Source organism: Dermacentor andersoni, chromosome 1 (genome assembly GCF_023375885.2).
Source record: "Dermacentor andersoni chromosome 1, qqDerAnde1_hic_scaffold, whole genome shotgun sequence".
Classification (NCBI taxonomy): Eukaryota; Metazoa; Arthropoda; class Arachnida; order Ixodida; family Ixodidae; genus Dermacentor; species Dermacentor andersoni.
Genome location: NC_092814.1, coordinates 371,807,538 through 371,827,038, shown reverse-complemented (window position 1 = coordinate 371,827,038; position 19,501 = coordinate 371,807,538). Strand labels below are relative to the sequence as shown.

At 45.3% G+C, this 19,501-nt stretch overlaps 1 pseudogene; it reads left to right on the top strand.

Annotated features, from left to right (window-relative positions):
• The first annotated feature begins 15,019 nt into the window (after nucleotides 1-15,019).
• On the top strand, nucleotides 15,020-19,095 carry LOC140219842 (uncharacterized; annotated as a pseudogene).
• Nucleotides 19,096-19,501: the final 406 nt, after the last annotated feature.

The window sequence follows — 19,501 nt, the reverse complement described above, 5'->3', positions numbered from 1 at the left end:
AAGACTTAAAACGGAGTCGGCTCCGGGCCCTGACGGGTAACGAACAAAATGCTCAGGAACTTAGACGATGGCTACATAGGTATCTAACGGAGTACATACAGCAATGTTGGGATAAAGGCGAGCTCCCGCAACAGTGGAAGACGGCAAACATTGCTTTAATACCGAAACCCGGGAAGTCTCCGCAATTGGCAAACTTACGGCCAATTTACTTAATATCATGTGTGGGGAAATCGATGGAGCACGCCGTCCAGACCAGACTGATGGGCTTCATGGAGCAGGGCGATCTGTGGCCACATGAGATGGTCGAGTTCCGACCTCACTTGTGTACGCAGGACCTCATGCTCCAAATCAAACATGATATTATAGACTCAAGGTCTAAAGATGCAAAAGCAATTCTGGGGCTGAACCTCACGAAGGCTTTCGACAACGTAAAGCATGAGGCGGGCCTGGAAGGGCTGAACAAGATTAATGTAGGTACTAGGACATATCGATACATCAGGGACTTCCTGACGGGAAGAACTGTGTGCTTGAAGTTCTAGACGCTGGAATCCGCCACAATTGAGCTAGGGAGTAAGGGTACGCCCCAGGGATCAGTGCTGTCTCCCCTACTCTTCAACGTGGCTATGAGGAAACTCCCCGAGCAATTGGCAAAGCTCGAGGGATTAAAATTTAGTATATATGCGGATAAACCTCTGGGTCAGCCGGGGAAGTGATTCGGCCGTCGGAAGCTTGATCGAGGCCGCCACCGAGATCATAGTCGATTACGCGGCCGAGAGAGGCCTAGCATGCTCGCCGCAGAAATCAGAATTGTTTATATACAATCCAAAGCACTTAAGGTGCAAGGCACCGTCGGAGATAAATTTAAAGTGGCGGGTAAGGTGGTACCAATAGTCTAGCAAACCAGAATCTTGGGCCTGATTCGCCAGTCACACGGTCATAATGGCGAGACCGTCAAGAGGCTGCAGATTCGCGATGCAGACCCTGAGCCTAATTAGGCGGGTGGCCAGCAAAGGCCGAGGGTTAAAGGAGAAAATTTTGATTAAACTAATACATGCGTACATCTTCAGTTGAGTGAGCTACGCAACGCCATATCTCGATTTGAAAGCGGTGGAAAGAGAAAAGATTGATTCGATAATGAGAAAATGCGTAAAAAGAGCGCTGGGACTGCCCATGTGCACATTCACAGAGAGATTGATGGCTCTAGGGGTGCACAACACATGGGCAGAACTGGCGGAAGCGGTGCGAACCTCTCAAATTGAGACTTAGCACCACGAGGACAGCAAGAGCCATATTGACCAAAGTTGGAATAAATCCGGATAGAGGCCCCACCCAAAAGGTGGAAGTAGATAGGGAAGTGAGAAAATATCTGCTTATCCACCCCCCCTGCCAAAAAACATGCACCTGGAACATAACAAAGACAGGAGGCAAAAACGAGCCGAAGCATTACAAATTACATTCGGTGAAATTTCGGAACATGAGGTGGCCTATGTAGACGCGGCGGGAGGTAGCGACGGTTTTAAGGTGGCAACGGCCGTCAGCGGCCGGGGTAATCGCGTGACAGCTGCCACTCGGCGTGGGCGCAGCACAGAAGTTGCCGAGGAAATTGCGATCGCGTTAGCTTATGCTGGAACGGACGCGAAATTTGTGATCAGTGACAGCAACACTGCAATACAAAATTTTAGCAAGGGAAGGATCTCACCCTTAGCGGCCAGAATCCTAGGCCAGAGAAAGTTAAATAGAAAGACTCAAATAATTTGGATGATGATGATGATGATGAATTTGTTGTTTTATGGCGCAAGGGCCAATTATGACCAAAGAGCACCAGGTCAGTGTTGATGGGTTTGCAGTGGGTAGGTGAATTACGTGAGTGATTGTGACGTAGCTGTAAAGGGCCTAAAAAGCAATCTCTTTGAAGCGCATAAAAGCTATATGTAATGAAGTTATGGCAATGACTAGTGAGTACTACTAAGAACACAAAAGATACATTGTGATAGAATGATGATATTTAAAAATACATGAAGGTAAACGTTTGCAAGAAGCACTACTGCCTAAGAGAGCCCTTGGAACAGAAGGGCCTGAAGGCATGTGCTATACAAAAATATATTATCGCAGCAGCACCCTCTGGAGAGAGGATGTGCTGCAAATTCGTAGGGCTAACAACATGTAAGACAACATCGTTTAGGAAATTTAGGACTGCTCTGGTGTCAAACAACGGTTCTTTACCAAGAAACATTACAGGATGAAGAGGGATGTACTGCCGGTACGCTAGCGGAAAATGTTTCTTTCTCTCTGTTTTGTCTTCCCGACACTCCAGGAGAGCGTGGAGGACGGTGAGCTTTTACCGCATCTACAGCAGGCTGGTGGTTCATTTCCAGTTAGCAGAAAACTGTGTGTGGCATATGTGTGTCCTATTCTAACACGACAGAATAGGACATCTGTTCGTCGTGTTTTTGTTGCGGAGGGCCAATAACCTAGTTTTGGTTTAATCAAGTGAAGCTTATTATTTGTTTCAGCATCCCATAAGCGCTACCAGTGGCTTCTGAGTTTCTTTCGGATGAAAGGCTTTAGATCTAAGGCAGGTAGTGCAGTGGTAGGATGGATATCTTGTGATGCAATTGATGTGGCTATTTGGTCAGCCAGCATATTAACCTCAATGCCCCTATGTCCAGGTACCCAACATATCATGACTTGCTGCTCAGACATGTACGATGTGCAAATGACGGAATAAAGCTAGGTAAGTACAGGGTTTCGATGATTGCGGAGGAACATTAGGGCTTTTACGACGCTTAGAGAGTCCGTGTATATAATGGCTTTGTGCAACTTTGCTTTCTTGATTTGTTTAACAGCACATAGAATTGTATAAGCTTCCGCAGTGAATATGCTTGTTTCCGGATGCAGTCCGCCGGACTGGGAGAAGGATGGTCCGATTGCAGCATAAAACACGCCGGCATGCGACTTAGAAGCGTCAGTGTAAAATTATATGCACGAGTATTTAGATTGAAGTTCCAAGAAATGCATTCGAATATGTGCTTCTGGAGCATGTTTCGTCACCTCTACGAATGATATATCGCATTCTATGGACTTCCACTGCCATGGCGGCAATGGCTTAGCTGGGGCCATCAGGTTTTGCTCTAGAATTGGGACTTGCATATTCTCAGCAAGCTTTCTAATGCGCAGAGAGAATGGTTCTGTAGCTGCAGGTCGGTTATTAAAAAGCATTGCAGATGCCACGTCGTTTATGCTTACATAAGAGGGATGGTCGCGGTTTGCGTTCACTTTCAGAAAGTACATGAAACTGGAGTATGACCTTTGAAGATGAAGCGACCGCTCATTAGCTTCAACGTAGAGACTTTCTACAGGACTTGTCCTGAAGGCACCGGTCGCCAAGCGGATACCTAAGTGGTGAACAGGGTCAAGCATCTTCAAAGAACTTGGGCTGGCAGATTGATATACTATGGCCCCATAATCTAACCGTGTGCGTATAAGACTTTTGTACAGGTTCATCAGACACTTCCTGTCGCTGCCCCATGTTGTATGTGATAAAAGTTTAAGAAGGTTCATTGTTTTTAGACATTTCTGTTTTAGGTGCTTTAAGTGTGGAATGAAGGTCAGTTTTGAATCTAATATGATTCCTAAAAATTTGTGTTGTTTGACAACTGGTATGTGCTGTCCATTGTTAGGAATGGCCGTACGGGGTGGCAACGTGCCAGCTTTCAGCCCGCTGCACGTGTTCCAAGCCCACCAGACAGGGAGCCCTTCCGAGAACTGCGGATGACCGGCAGCCACGTGGCGCGCGGTCAGCTCAGGAATGTGGTACTCCGCCGCGCCACCCGAGACGGAGCACAGTTTTACGAAGCCCTCGGTCGTTGACTCCGGAGCCTTTGTGTGTGTGGGCGTAAACGATACTGCGGAACGGCGCCCCTCTGTCGTCGGCTCCAGACCTTCGCACCTGTGTGTTTGCGTGTGTGTGGGCGTAAACGATACTGCGGAACGGCGCCCCTCTGTCGTCGGCTCCAGACCTTGGAATGTGTGAGCCTTTGTGTGTATGGGCTCGAACTTGTGTGCATTAGTGTGTGTGAGCCATAGTGCGGCGCGGCGGCGAGTTTACAATGCTTGAACGAACCTTCCCGACCATTCCTGCTCCGTCCGCGCCGAACGGTGACGTCGAACTATGACGTCAAGCGGAGAGTTTATAAGCAGCGTTTGCCGGCTGCTAGAGAGTGCTCGTGTCGTGCTCGTTGTAGGGAGCTGAGTGCTCTGTCATACTAGAAATGTACTAGTGAGCTGTGTGCTCGTAAGCTGTTTGCTGTATGTTAGTTTTGCGGGCTCCATGTGGGAGTCGCGCTAGACTGCCAATGTATCTTGCTTAAACTGTTAATATGTAAATAAATCCTGTTCACCGAGTTCCTGTCTACGACCTTCATCTCCTTCAAATGGTGGCAGCGGCGAGATAGTCCGACGACTCCAATATCTGGTTGACAGCGGTAGGATCGTCCGACGAATCTAATACCATGTAGTTCTACACTGGGCTCTGCAAATAATCCTCTTTATTGTGTGAAAAGGACACATGAGCTTTTAACAGGATTCAGTTTAAAGCCGTTTTCTTCTGCCCATTTACAAGCTTTGTTCAAGCCAAGCTGGACATGTCGCTCACAAATAGAAAGGTTACATGACTTGAAGCCTAATTGTACATCATCGACGTATACCGAATGAAACATGCTCTGCGGTATAGATAAGCGCAAGGAATTCATTTTGATTCTAAAAAGGGTACAGCTTAATGCCCCTCCTTGCGGCACGCCAGTTTCTTGTGTATATGGCCTGGATAGAGCGTTGCCCACCCTAACGCGAAATGTACGGTTTGATAGGTAACTTTCAATTAGATTAAGCATATTTCCTCGAATACTCATTTCTGAGAGGTCTTGCAAAATTCCATTTCTCCAAGTCGTGTCATATGCCTTTTCCATGTCTAAGAAAACAGAAAGAAAAAACTGCTTATGGATAAAGGCGTCGCGAATGCCTGCCTCAATGCGCACGAGCTGGTCAGTAGTCGACCTACCCTCTCTGAAGCCGCACTGGTAAGGGTCAAGCATTTTATTCGATTCAAAGAAATGTAAAAGACTACGATTTATCATTTTCTCGAAGAGTTTGCATAAGCAACTTGTGAGTGCTATTGGACGGTAACTTGAAACGTCGGATGGGTCCTTGCCTTGTTTCAAGACCGGCACTACGATAGCTTCTTTCCAGGAGGATGGGAGCTATCCAGCAGCCCAAACAGAGTTAAAGAGTGCCAGAAGTGTCATCTGTGTATCAGTGTGTAGGTTTTTAATCATGTCATACACGATTCTGTCAACTCCAGGTGCAGAGTTCATACACGAGCGCAACGTAGCTCTAAGCTCGGCAATATCGAAAGGGCAGTTGTACGGTAGATTAAGTCTGCATTTGCGGTTTATTGACCTAAGTTCTGGTATTTCCTTATATTTAAGGAATGTTTGTGAATAGTTCATGGAACTTGATACACGAGCAAAATGTAATCCAAGGGCTTCGGCCTGGTTTTCCAAGGTATTTCCTCGCTCACCAATCAAAGGTAATGGGTTGATCTGCTGCCCTTTTAGCCTTCTCAGACCATCCCATACTTTAGCCTCCTGGGTATAGGAATTGATGCCTGAGAGAAACCTCTCCCAGCTTGCTCTTCAAGCCTGCCGTCTCGTGCGCCGTCCTTGCGACTTGATATGTTTAAATGCAATGTAATTTTCCACCGTAGGGTATTGGTGCAATCTGCCCCATGCCTTACTTTGTCTTTTTCGAGCATCTCTGCAGTCTTCATTCCACCAAGGAACACGTTTCTTAGATGAGTGACCATTTGTTTGTGGAATAAACGTTTCAACTGCATCAATAATAAAAGCGGTAAAATATGCTACAGCATCATCTATGCTAAAATCGCGTATGAAATCTTGTGATAAGTAAGTACATTCCTTAAAACGCTTCCAATCCGCGGAGTCAAGTTTCCAGCGAGGTACCTATGGACGAGTGTCGGGTCGTGTTAGTAAGTTTAAAGTTGTAGGAAAGTGATCACTCCCAAACGGATTTCCATGATATTCCATTCTAAGTAGGAAAAAAGTATGGAAGATCCAAGCGCTAAATCTCTCGAGGAGTATGAATTATGCGCAATATTATAGTAGGTGGGTTTTTTTCCTATTATATAGGCATACACCGGACGTAACAAGAAAGGATTCGATCAGTCGTCCCCTCAAGTCAGTCCTGGAATCTCCCCAGAGAGTGTTATGAGCATTAAAGTCCCCAACAATAAGAAACGGCTCAGGAAGTTCATTAATAAGTTCGTAGAACTCTATTTTGCTCAAATGATAGTTTGGAGGTATGTAGATGGAGCAGACGGCTACTAACTTATTAAAAAGAATTGCGCGAACAGCAACTGCCTCGAGGGACGTCCGATACGGCAAGTGTTGGCAAGCAACAGTCTTATTGACAACTATGGCCACACCGCCGGATGAGGTGTTGACCTCGTCACGATCTTTACGAAAAATATTATGTGACTGGAGAAAATTCGTCTGTGTCGCTTTTAAGTGCGTTTCCTGTACACACAGTACTTTCCGATTAAGTTTGTGTAGAAGTTCGGTTACGTCGTCAAGATTATGGATGACACCTCTCACATTCCATTGTGTAATTTGTGTATCCATTTTGGAAGTAAATATGTGCTGTGTGTACGGAAACGGATGTTATGTCTTAGATTACAGAGCTCTTTCGAGGCCCTGTAATCGGGGTTTTGCCCTTTCTGGAGCGTTCGAGGGAGCCTCACCGCTCCTTAGGCGCTTGGCGCGCCGTGGGAATAGGTGTAGTGTCCATTGCCTCTTGTGAGGCGCCGGACACGTGCTCTTGCGAGCGAGAAGTTACCAGCGGGGGTCCCGCCTTGGAGGGCAAGACCCCTGCGCCCACCAGCCCGGAGGTCGATGGGGCTCCCTGAGGGATTTGGCTACGCCGGCTGTTGCCAGCGCTGGAAGGGGCCGGGGAGGTTGGGGCAGCCTCGGCTGCGCCCACCTTCGGGGTCGATGGCCCCGTTTGCTGAGTAGGCGGAGCAGCGCTAGCTGCAACCACCGTGGGGGCAGATGGCGCAACTGCCGACTCACTGCCTGTGGGTCGGACAGCCGCCGGAGGCCGTTGTGACGCAGCCCCCTGACGCGCCACTTCGGCAAAGCTTTTCTTTGGCAGGTATGCTACCCGCCTGCGTGCCTCTTTGAACGATATGTTTTCCTTAACTTTGATTGTGACTATGTCTTTCTCTTTTTTCCAGGATGGGCACGACCGCGAGTATGCGGCGTGCTCGCCTTCACAGTTTACACAATGGAGAGTGTTCTCGCAAGCTTCAGAAGTATGTGCGTGGGCACGGCACTTCGCACAGGTTTGACGGCCTCGGCAGCTCTACGAACTGTGGCCGAAGCGTTGGCATTTGAAACATCTAAGGGGATTTGGCACATATGGCCTAACACAGAGCTTGATGCACCCGGCCTCTCCAGGCTCGGGCAGAATACTTCAGCCGAAAGTCAATATAAGGTGTTTGGTCTTGATTTCTTTGCTGTCACGGCTGATCTTAATTCTTTTAACATTGATAACATTCTGGTCATTGAAGCCTTCCAAGAGTTCATCCTCAGTGAGCTCCAGCAAGTCATCGTCCGAGACAACACCGCGGCTTGTGTTCATCGTACGGTGCGGGGTTACTGTTACTTGGGTCTCCCCAAATGACACAAGTTTCGGCAGTTTCTCATACTGCTTCTGATCTCGGAGCTCCAAAAGGAGATCACCGCTTGACATTCTCGACACCTTATATCCTGTACCGAAAACTTCCGTCAAAGACTTGGAAACAAGGAACGGTGAAATGGATCGCACTAGTGTCTGGTTTTGCTGAGTGAATTACGTGGAATCGAGGAAATATGTGGACTTGTCGTCCGAAAAACTGAAAAACTTCTTCGGTGCGCCCTCGTTTCTGAGGGCGATCAGGTAGTTTAGGAAAAGCATGTTCCATAAGTAATGTTGGGTTTTCGGCCGCGATGCCGACCACCCACCATGGAGCCCAACAGGGGGACGTGACAGAAGTTCCTGCTAGAGGAACCCTGCCAACGCCAGCCGTACATCGCTGCTATAACCAAATACAGCATAACCAAGGCTGGCTAGCTACACAAGGTTAACCCTTGCCGCCGGGAAACTAGGAAGTGAGGAGAAGTGATGAGAAGACAGGAAAGATGAAAAAGGCGAGAGAGAAAGACGAAGATTGGAGAGGAGGACAGGAAAAGGCGACTGCCGATTTCCCCCGGGTGGGTCAGTCCGGGGGTGCCGTCTACGTGAAGCAGAGGCCAAAGAGGTGTGTTGCCTCTGCCGGGGGGCCTTAAAGGTCCGAACACCCGGCATCGGCTCAACCCCCAGGATCTCCCTTTCCCCGAGGATCCGCCGGCTTTGTTTGTTTACAGTCGCGCTTCAGTGCCATTTTTGCTCGAGAAGCGTCTACGCAGTGGCGAGGGGCGCTTGTTGGCGCCATTCCTGTTCTGTGTTGTTTTGATTTTGTGAAAGCCTTGAAGGAAGTTTTGTGGCAAGTGCGACGCCGCCTCACGTCATTTTCTGTGACCATAACCTGCTGCGCCTTCGGATGCCAAAAGAGTTTTAGTAAAGGCAAGCAACTATCCTCGATACCGTCCGGTAAGCGCGACGGGTTAAGAAAGACATGGCTTCACCGAATCGCGAGGGAGAACTTCCGACCAACATCCTCCACGCGACCATGCGAGATAGGTTGTGAGTCTCTCATAGTATAGTATGTGCCAGGCTTGCTTAATTTGTTGCGGCCCATAACGTACCTGATATTGCACAGTTCACTGTGCATGTTGTCTTTGTCTGCATGCTTTAACGCGATTTTTACGTAACCTTTGCTTTGGTTATATATGCACTACGTGGACGCGTTAGTCGTATTTGGTGCGCTTAATCGTCTTCTGCGCCAACTGGCTTGAATTCGCGGGCACGCGAGGCTGCGTGCGATAACATGATTAAGAACTATTTAAGATTAAGCGCAGTCCTTTTGACAAACTTTCAGGCTCGATCATGAAAGCTCCTCTTAGGAAAGCAACTCTCTGCCTTTTGTGGTTACTTACTAGACTTTTTAGACAGAATAGCTTTGTTTGCCTCATTTGTTCGTGTTCCTCGTTGGCAGTCGCCCGATGGATTTGCGATAAAGAGGCACCGATGAAAAGCGTGCGTGCTCTCCCGCAACCAAGTTACGCGGCGCGTTCGTCGCCGAGCGACAGCATCATATGTCATTGAGACGTATGTGCTAATTCGCGTGACCTTTTAAAGTGTGCGAAGCTTAAGATGCAGCGGTGGAGCACTCGCAAAGAAAACGTGCGGTCGCCTGCCCGTTCCCTGCCTGGTTTAGTCGTCGTTCGTGCTCGTTCGTTTAGTCGTTTGCTCTTTCGTTCGCACGCCCGTTTAGTCGTTCGCTTGCTCGTTCATTCCACTATTAGTTTCTACAGTCACGATGTCTAATTGAGACAGCTTGCTGTAGGGAACTTAGGCTGGTGCGTTTAATTACGCAATGAGACACCAAATGGTGCCTAAATAATAACGACTGTAACAAATGTACGCCTTCAAGCGCATCATTCCTTTAATAAAAAACGAAAGGTTTCCTGAAAGTTTTGGCTGCTGCTTACACAGGATCAAAAAAATCGTCGTCATGCGACCATTTCAACATGGCGTCGTACTTGATACTTCCGGAGCGTCTGTTGTTGTGTGCAAGAGACACGGACAAAGTGTATGAAGTCTGAGCTTCTCACTCTTCAAAAGTCGGCGGCACAGTTTATTTCACTGCTGACCCCATTTTATTCATGAGCCTTCCCTGCCTACTGAAGTGAAACTTGACAACAAATAGTTGCAGCGAAGCAGACGTTTTATTTCTGTTCAATAAAGTATTAGACGTTCACCGTTCCACTATAATAGACGAGTGAAAACGTGCAAAATTACGTGCTTATACTTTCTATGGTTACTTTTTTGGCTACCGCCTCATTTAGGTAACAGGGAAAGTTTGAAGTCTGAACTATTTGCAGCCTCGCGGTGGAACAGTGGCTGGCGGTTGTGAGGGCGAGGGCGGGGCTTTACTGCAGACTTCAGTTGTATCCGACTATAGTTGCGTTTGTGCTGACCATGCTTTGGCGACCAGTGTTACGAGGTACATCACTTCGCAAATAAGTCGCAAGCTGATGGCCTGTGCACTCTGTAACTAAATGCTTACTATACTGGCATCGCAGAGTATGGGCAAGCCCGTGACGTTCCCGTAGAGCCAATGGGGCCGATTTTTGCAGGCGACGCTAGCGCCGCCTGGATTCTAACGGTAGTTGCACTAATACCAGAAAAATGTTTACTTGCTAATAATAGATAATGTTTTGAATATTATTCATTTACAATCTAAATTTAAAAATGACAGCCGACGTCTGAATAATTTCTAGTTGCTTAGAAAGTTAAACGTGTATCGAAAGCGCAATGACGCTTCTGAGGAGTACCGCACAGCAGACGACCGACGCCGGTGTCGTCTGCTTCTGTTGTTGCTGTTGTGCTGCCAGCTTGCTTTGGCCAGGTATATTCCAATATATAAATATTCATGTATAGGACTCAGAATTAGCTTGTACATTTACCTTTGAAGGTTGGCACTGCTGCATAGGCCGAGCGAAATCACGACCCCAATCACACTAACTTGCTGCCAATAAACAGCTTTATTGTAACGTCATTGAGGTTTATATGAAATAAAAAGCACGTGAATAGTGTTTCAGAAGCTATACTGGTGCGTAACATGCATAGTTGTTTATGTGCAAAAAGGTACTACGTACAGTCTCGACACACATTTCTGGTGAACACAAGCTGTCCGCCGCTGAATGAAGGAATACATCCGATCACATAAAGCCGTCGCACGCTAGTACGTTGCTACTGAAGTTCGTCCACTTTTGTAGCTGAAGATGTCACGCCCACTTCGTTCACAATATTCACAAACTACAACTTGATTTGAGCCATTGCCTCCTGTTTTAGCAGAAACACGCAGCTTTCACGAGGGCGAATCCTGTCGCGACTGTTCATCTTCTGGTGCACAATGCCTGCTCTCTTGCAGTTAACCATTCAAAAAGTCACGTTATAAAAATTTTCAGCGTTTAAGCTGAATTTGCTTCGAAAAGTTAATTATTTCAGACAGACATGTTTTTCTGTACGTGCTGGTTTGATGCGTTGCAAATAAAGTGTACATAATAAAGGCTTAGCTGGCGTTTCGATTACCGCTGCCGGCGGTGCGCTGTCGTCGTTTCGATGGTGGCGCCACCCCAAGGATTGGACGCGAAACACGCCACATGCCACAAGCTTGGTATGGGGACACACACGAGCCGGTCGGGCGCAGAACATTGATATTAGGAATAGTTTCCACACTAATGCAATGACAGCAATGATTGCTATGGTACTTGGCACAAGAACTAACGAACTACACTTCAAATGTCTCGCTGCTTGCTATGCTTAAGAAAATCCTAGTTCCCGCGACAACGAAAGTACGTTGAAATTAGACAGTTAAAGTTTGTACGCTCGTTCTCTCTTTGGCACACCTTTTCAACAGCATATTAGTTGACGCCGGGGTAAAAAAAACTGCGCAAACGAATAATATCGCAAAGAATCAGCCGGACTAGTTGCTACTGACGCGAGCTAATATGTTCATGAATCGACAAGCAACAGACATTTAGAGAAAGCGGGCGAAATACCCCTTTCGAGCCACGCAACAGGCAACCGCGTGCAAAAGTGAGCGATTACAGCGCCGCCGCTCCGTTAGCCACCGGATGCGTCTGGTGCAGCGACTTTTCGAAGCCAGATCAGGATGCCTTAGTACACGCACCTACAAAGCGATGTATAAGGAAGAAAAAGCACGTGCTTGCTGCCGTAAATTCAGGGAAACGATGGAGCATGTTTTATTAGAATGTGAAGATATCTGCCCAGCGGTGGATTTACCACCCAGGTGAAAATTTCTAACTGGTATTTAACTGGTGTGCAACTGGTTCCAGTTCAACTGGTTTAAGGAACACATTCCCAGTCAGTAACTGGGACCAGTTGGCATCTGGGACCATTTGGCATCTGGGACCAGTTGGGATCTGGGACCAGTTGGAATCTGGGACCAGTTGCCAGCTGGTCGTGGTCCCAGAACCAGCCCCCCTCTGTGCCAGAATGTCCATGTACTCCAGCTAGCTCAAATGATCTTGAACTTGCGAATAATGGTCATCCTAGCACTTCAAACACTCTAAAAGACTCCACGTAGTATAAATAACTTTATTAATATCACAGTTAAGTGACTAGGGCGTCGGTTCTCTGCCTTGACGTAGCATGGTCGTCATTGTTTCAAGGAAACAGACCTCTTCGTCTCTCTGCTTTTATACAATCTTGTATTTTTTCTGACAGTATATTAAGTTTGCAGCTGCCGCTGATGCATCGATACCATTTACCCGTGACCAATAGGACAGGGTTGCTGCAAAATAACAAGTAACAATTGTTACATGCGTGTTTCATAACAGCCATATAAATTTATATGAGATATACACAGCAGACAAACCTTCAACAATGTAGACTTTCTCGGGTGTCAACGCAGGCTTTGGAAGCTCGCCAAGGTTCTTTTTCCTTGGAGCTGCGAGAAAATATTAAAAAGCACCGAAAACTTGAATAAACCTTTCCCTTGATGTTCATACCGGGTGCCTTTTCTTTACTACAAATAACTGCTAAAAATTACTTGTAGTTTCTGAGTTTATGTAGCAGGTAACATAATTCTAGTGATTGAGCTGGACTAGTAAAAACGTCTGAACATTTCTTGCATGAGAAATTGAAATGACAATTACCAATCAGCCAATTAACAAAAAGTTACCAATCAAATTGTCTAATTGATTGCTATTATGACGCATATTGAAATTTACAAATTGAAGCTGGTAGTGCATCAGATACATCTCCTTGAAACAAATTTTCAGGATGGTGTCAGTTTCGACATATTCACTCCCAAAGTGTGACAAAGACATGGACGCCTCAGTTACTTTTGTTTCATTGTGTAAAATTACCTTTGTTAAGAAAGTGGAACAAAAGTGCATTCTTATCACAAGTTTCATAGCACACATCTTGAAATGTGCGTGATCCTTACAATTTGTTCCAAGTGGATAGGCTTTGCTAACTTACTGGCTACAATTAGTAAATTGCTGTGTTTTGAAGTAATTTTTAAAAGTTAATTAGTTATTATTGTTAAGTAATGTATTAGGCGCTTTGATTTCTCATGCAAGTAATGTCTGCCGCTTCAGTTAATCTAGTTCAAGGAGTACTGCAATTGAGCTACCTCTTGTGACTGTCAATTCTGTATGGTCTAAAAAAACAACCCTCCATGCATATATATATACATATATATATATAAAATATATGCAAGAAAAATTAATATGCACCGAGGTTGGCATTGGCCTTCGTTGTCTTCTTTATGGCAGTTTCTACAGCTGAGGTTTCAGCCTGTCTGCTGTGCTGCAGGTCATCAACTGTTAAAATGTTTAACAAATATTCAACAGACATACATGATTCGAATGAACAGACTGACATAAAAATATAAAGAACTTTCTGAGTTTATGTACTAACAAGGAAGACTATATATAAATGTTCTACTTACACCTCAAAAATTTTGAATTGAGCAGCACGTGCTGCGATCTCACTTGTTCTTGAAGGAACATATCTTGTCGGAGCTCCTTGCACCTTTCTTTCAAAAAATTAGTTTTCTTCTTTTCTTCTTTTAATTCTGCCCTCAATATGAGGGAGTCGTCCGAGCTTGAAGACGAACTCATCCGCCTTTCCCGCTGCATAAAAAAAAAATTTTTTTTTGGTGCTTCACTGAAGCTTCAAAGTGGGAAAAAAAGTGAGTTAACAAGTATTTGTTAGTATGCTCACAGTTTGTTCCGAGATTTTTGGGAGAGCCTGATCCATCTGCTTCTTCAGTATCTGATCATACCGGTCTTTCTTTGCTGCAGTCCGGTTGAGAACAGTTTTTTTGTTCCTTGGTCCCAGAAAATTTTAGAATACACCTGCTCCAAACATTTAGATTATATCTATTTCATAAATCAGCAGTTAAAAGAAAAAGAAAATTAAGACGGGACAAAAGACTTGCGATCGAACACGTGTACTTACAGTGGCCTTTTTAGGCACTGCTTCTTCATCATCGAAGTCCTCATCGATGATCACTTTAGGAATGGGTATTCTTTTCGGTGCTTCCCGAGTTTTTTTCTCTGTAGCTGAAAGTGTAGGGGCGAATATTAGGCTAACTCATCGATCAGGGCAGACGATTCCACTTACCTCCAAGCCGAAGTATTTGCGCCCGATAATCTCCAGTGTTGTCGCTATCAACTTGGTCCTCCCAGTGTACAACATACACTGTTTTGCTGTCAAAATCCGTCTCGTGCTCCGGATGAAAATCGCGGATGTCATCCACTCGAACGACATACTGGCGAGTGTCATATGTATGGTCGTGATCGAGAAACCGAACTAGGGCATACATATTGGAAAACAAATCGCCTGTCCACAACGTGCTAAAATGCGTGCTGCACACTACCGACTGGAGATGACTAGAACGGCGTGGATTGTGGATGGCTCAGCTCAGCCACGCACAGCCATCCGACCAAGAGATCTGAATTTGTTTACGCGCACAAACTGAATATGCAGTGATAACATTATCAAAGAGGTGGCCTAAGTGAGTGAAAATTTTTAACGCAGATTTGGTGCTGGGTATCAAAATAAAAACATATAATGCTGTTTAGTCGCTTTTGTTTTTTAGCTGCTTCATAACCGACGCAACCCAGATCTTAAGACGTTTGCGCCTATGCACGGATTTGCAAGTTGTGGCCTCAAATATTTTAGCTCAAGGCGCACACTTAGTCTCTTTTTTTCATTAGTTCGATATGTTTATATCGCAGTGCGAATTGTAGCCTGTTCCGCCGCCATGTCTAAGCGGCGCAAGCTCTATTTAGAGCCATTCTTTGAAGGGAACGAGCTGCCGAGATCGACGCGGTACAGGGCGTCTCGCCCCGTGCCGAACACCAGCGAAGAGCAAAGCGCCATGTCGGACGGGGTTCCTGCTGCTGACGAACCCGCTGTGAATTCAACAGTTTGCGTGAACGACTGGTCGAACGAGGAAGTCGGCGAGTGCGAAGATTTTGGGCAGAGCGTCCACGAGGAACGCCATGCACAGAACGCAAATGAAAATCGTGAAGGTGATGATAACGGCTTCCAGTCATTTCCTAGTCTAAGCTCCGATTTCTTGGCAAAAGACATCGTGACCCTAGTCATGGACTTTGCGGTCAACTTTGGTTTATCGTGGACACAAGTAGCGCACTTGATGAAGCTAGTCAGTTTTTTACTGAAAAGAAACGATCTCCCAGACACAAAGTTCCTTTTCAAGAAGTTTGGGGGGATCTCGACTGAAAACATGGTCTTTCATTTCTACTGTCCTGAATGTGTGTGCCTTCTTGGCGAATGTGACGGAGACCTCAAGAAAAGGAAAGAAATGAAAGCAACATGTGCGCAGTGCAAACAGCTGTATACAGCAGATACCCTTACGGCGCAAGGAAGTTTCTTTGTCAGTCTTCCCATGGGGCAGCAGGTCGCTTCAATTCTATCATTTGAAAAAATTTCCAGGGCGCTGAAAAACTCTTTATATGTACTGTCACATCGTTCAGAGGTCGCCTTCATGGCAGAAATTACAGACGGAAGTTTGTATCAGCAGCAACGCAAGGATCTCGGTCTCGGTGCTATGGACTTGACCATGACGATAAACTCTCATGGAAGTCCGGTTTTCAACTCGTCAAAGTTTTCAATATGGCCCGCTCAGACGATAGTTAATGAGTTGCCTCCAGGATTGCGGTCCAAAAATGTTACAGTTGTCATGCTGTGGTACGGCCAGTGCCATCCAGATATGACATTGGTGCTGGAGGCATTTGCCAAGCAAATGGACTCTCTCGCCGAGACTGGGATCAACTGGACGTGTGACGGAGAGACCTTTCACTCAAAAGTGAGTAATTCCTTCTATTTGTTTTTGTAATTTTCATCCAGAAAATGTAAAGGCACATCATCTGTCCCTCCACACAATTCCACGACCAAAAAATGAAGAAACACATTTAAAAAGTGTAAGGACGATGGGATTGAAAATACTTATTGTTGCACTAGCTTGCTTTTTCTTTTTGGACGCGCCATTTGTGTAATCTGATTTTGACTGCTTTTTAACATGTCAAAAACTAACCGACCTGCAAAATAACTTTTTATTTTTAAGGTGAGTCGCAAAATTGAATTGCAATTCTTTTTTTTAGTTAGGTTATTCCAATGAATAATGTTATTGTTGTCAAAAGACCAATTGTCAACACAAGCTTTTGAGCCAAGTGTAATATACCAGCGTCACACGGCCACTTGCAATCGCCATTGAGCCCGATTCGGATAGAAATTCTGGACCACAGGTGGCACCCTCGCGCAGCTTGCGCAAAGGAGCCGATCTTGACCGAGAAATTCTATCCCAACTGGGCTCAATCGCAATTCAAAGTGCACCATTTGAAAACCATATGACAGCTTCTCATCTTTACACTAAAGACCTTATTTTCCTTTTTCGGTCTTTACACGTCTACTGTTTCACTGGTACGGCTGATGCCCCAGCCAGGGCTCTGAAGCAGAACACGGTCCAATATAATGGACACTTTAGGTGTGGCTGGTGTTTGCACCCTGGCAAGTGCATTGAAGGTAAGCAAACTCACTTTTATACAAAAACATCTAGCTGACTACATTTTAATCTGTCTATGGGTTTTACCATCACTATTTTGCCACTCTAATTTGGTTTCTGCATTCTTATTTCCTCTACACAAATTTGTGTTTTGAGCATTCTTTTTGCGAAGTAGTTTTGCCTCAAGTAAAGGTCAGTGTAAATACAAGTAAAAAAAAATAAAGGCTGCAGCCTTTCTTTCTTTTTTTTTTTTACTTGTACAAACTTTTTGAAAGCTTGATGGGAACTTCACATCAGCATGCACTGACGTGGCTGTTGGGAGTCGCATGTATTCAGGAATATTAATACAAGTTGGAATATGTATTATTCATTGCAGCAAAGGTTTATTTGCCTACCGGTTAGTTTTGTACTTAATTTATTTCCTTTGAATTTATTTGGCAGGAACAGTCAAGTATCCTGTCAGCGCCACAGCTGTGCCCGACAGGACTAAAGAAGGAATCATTGAGGACATCGCTGAAGCTCACAGAAGTGGAGTGAATGTTCGGGGAGTGAAGGGGCCATCCCCACTGATAAACTTGTTGAGATTTGATATTGTGTGGGGCTGCACCCCTGACTACGTGCACTGTGTTTTGCTTGGAGTGACACGCCAGTTTATGGAGTTGTGGTTGTCTGGTGTTGGGGCTCCGTATTACATTGGATCACCTCAATGTGTTAAGACAATTGATCAAAGGCTGTGTGCCATAAAGCCACCACAGTGCATCACACGCCTGCCGAGATCTGTTCAACTGAGAAAGTTTTGGAAGGCAAGTGAGTGGCAGCAGTGGCTTTTATAGTTCAGCCTTGTGTGTGTTGATGGAATGTTGCCAGGCAAGTACATGAAGCACTTCAGCCTGCTGGTAAAAGCAGCGTACCTTCTACTTGCAGATACTGTCTCAGCTGAAGACATAAGGCAGAGCACAGAATACCTTGTGCACTTTGTTGTTAACGTTCAATTCCTTTATTCAAAAAAAGAAATGATATCAAATGTGCATTTATTGCTACATCTTGCAAAAAGTGCTACGATACAAGGGCCACTTTGGGCACACTCTTGCTTTGTTTTTGAAGCAGGAATAGGCAAGATTAAAGAATTAATTACTTCTGCAAAGGGGGTGCATCATCAGGTGATGAGCAGAGTGCTAATGGCCAAGAAAGTTGGTGCATACAAGGCAACTGCAAGTCGCCAAGTTAAAGATTTTGTGTGCTGGGATATGCGCAAGGACGAATCGCTAGCCCTTTTAAGCAAACCAACGCTTGTCAGTGTGTCTTTTCGTAGATTAATCGAGGCACAGGTCCCTCAGCAGATCACTGGCCCTGTTGAGGAACATGACAGAGTTCGTATCTCTGGGCATGTGTTCCACAGTGAACAATACCAAAGGCCTGACAGAACCGACTGCACAGCTGTACGACTGCCAAACAATATGCATGCAAAGATACAGCATATTGTCTCAGTGAGCTGCAGCGACAGAAAGAGAATTTGCTTTGTATCGAAGAGCTATGTTAGTTCTCTCTCTTTTGGCACAACACACATTTCAAGCGTTCAAAAGTCGATGGCAGAGAAGGCCATAGAGGTTGACAATAAAACAGCTGCATGCCTTTGGATTGAATGTGATGGAATGCAATTTTTTGTAATCTCGTTAATCGTTTCCAGTCATAAATTTTTTACTTAACTTTTGTTTACATTTCGCTTTTTATGAAATAACCTTAAGTATAAGCACAACCTGTGAGTATGCTTGCTATGAGCTTTATACATATTGTTACAGAACAAAATCGGAAGTGCCCTTCCACTCTGTGAAGAAGGATGACCAGCGAAGCTGTGTATGTGGGCCCCTTAATGGCAAACTGCACCTCCGCCGCGGGTCGGCCCGGCATTGCACTATCCTCGGGATCGGTCCACATATGAGGAGTGCTTAATGCCTGCTTCACCTCCGCCGCGGGTCGGCGGAGGTGATGCTTAGAACATTTAATGTCATGGTTTTCAGGAAATTAGTATTCAGCAAAGTTTAAACTAGCTACAACATCCCATTTAAAACTTACAATGTTTGTGTTGTTCAGTTCCTCTGGATAAACTGTTGAATGTTAATAACAAATGAGTGTTACTTCCTCTGGTATCTTTGAATGTTACTAATAAAAGTTTCCGAAAACATCCTTTAGTACAACGCTAAAGACCATGCGGCTGGCAACTTCACACTGTAGCACCTTTCGACATTGATGTCATCAACTTGACGAGTTCTGTGGCTCTGGGGCTTCCTGTGATGTCCCCCGAGCTCTGTTGACATTACCGATCGGGATGTTTGTGCATAGAGCATGATGGGAGACGATACTACTTTGTTGCCAGGCTGTTTGCCAGATGCAGTTACCAGGTGGCATGCTGAAGAGATTTCGCTTTTTAACTTTATTTCAGACATGTTACTGTGGCTTATGAGGTCTCAACACAGAAAGCCGAATGATTATTGGTGTGGTTACTTCCTACAACATGAATATTTCACTGACCATAAATGTGAAATAAAATTCTATCATTAGAATTAACCTAGAACAAGATTGTAAAATCAGTGACCTTAAAACCATGCTGCATGCTTAGGAAATGAATTGCAATTTATATGTTTCGACTCTTTTACCTTGAGTATGCCACTACGGCATGGAACGTGAAAACTAATAAACTTGTTCACTGAAAGCTATTCA